The sequence below is a fragment of the Chrysochloris asiatica genome, unplaced genomic scaffold (genome assembly GCF_000296735.1).
Source record: "Chrysochloris asiatica unplaced genomic scaffold, ChrAsi1.0 scaffold00002, whole genome shotgun sequence".
NCBI classification, from domain to species: domain Eukaryota; kingdom Metazoa; phylum Chordata; class Mammalia; order Afrosoricida; family Chrysochloridae; genus Chrysochloris; species Chrysochloris asiatica.
Genome location: NW_006408520.1, coordinates 8,297,789 through 8,299,142, shown reverse-complemented (window position 1 = coordinate 8,299,142; position 1,354 = coordinate 8,297,789).

Here is a 1,354-nt window from a genome sequence, read left to right as displayed (position 1 = left end):
CTTCATTCTTCTTGGATCAACTATCAACGCTTATGGAAGCAGCAGTCAAGCAATCAAACGTCGTATTGTATAAAGCAAATCTGCTGCACAAGACCTTTTTATAAAGTGTTGAAGAGCAAAGATGTCAGCTTGAGGACTAATGTGCACCTGATCCAAGCCATGGTATTTTCAATAAACTCATATGCATGTGAAAGCTGGACAGTGAATAAGGAAAACCATAGAGAAACTGATGCTTTTGAGTTATGGTGTTGGAGGAGAATATTGAAAATGCCATGAGCTGTCAAAGAACCAATAGATCCGTTTTGGAAGAAGTGCAGCCAGAGTACTCCTCGGAGGCCAGGATGGTCAAACTTCTTCTCTCATACTTCGGACATATTGTCAGGAGGGGCCAGTTACTGGAGAAGGATATCATGTTTGGTAAGGTGGAGGGTCAGAGAAAAATAGGAAGACCTCCCCAGCCAGATGGATTGGCAAAGTGGAAGCATCAATGGGCTCAAGTGTGACAACAATTGTGATGTTGGCCTAGGATTGGGCAGTGTTTCATTCTGCTGTGCACAGGGTTGCTATGAGTTGGTACCGACTCGATGGCACCTAACAACATTGTGGCTATTGAGTCCTGGTGTGTTGCTTTGGATTCGCTAGACAGCAAACGTCATTTGAATTACAAGGTCAGCAGTTCAAGCTCATCAGCTGCTCCTCGGAAACCCTATATGGTCAGAACCAACTCAATGGCATTTGACAACAACAAGAGTTGTGGCTGTGGGACTTCTATTGTGACGCCTTAGGATAAGCACAGGACTGCAAGATCAGTTTGAACTGCAAGGTCAGTTAGAACCACAAGTACGGCAGTTCAAACTCACCGGTCACTTCTCAGAAACCCTATATTGGGTTACTATGAGTTAGAACTGACTCAGTGGCACATAACAACAACAACATCGTGGCTATTAGGAGTCCTGGTGTGGCCCTGCGGGTTAATGTGCTGGACGACAAAGTGAGATTGAGCTGCAAGTTTGTTGGTTCAACCTCACCAGCCACTCTTTGAAAACTCTATATAGGGTTGCTATGAGTTGGAACTGATTCAACAGCATTTATCAACAACAACATTGAGGCTATTTGTTGAATGAATCCATTCACTGACTAACAATTAATGAAGATTTTTCATTAAAAAAAAAAAAATACACTGCCATGGAGTCTATGGGTCTAAGTGGCCAACCTTGGCATTAGCTGTACAATACTTACTCCACAATGCCACATCAGAGGTGGGTTTTTGTAAATACAGGTTCTGTTTTTTTTAATGATCTCATTGTTGTTGTTGTTAAGTGCCATCGAGTCAATTCTGACCGATAGTGACCCT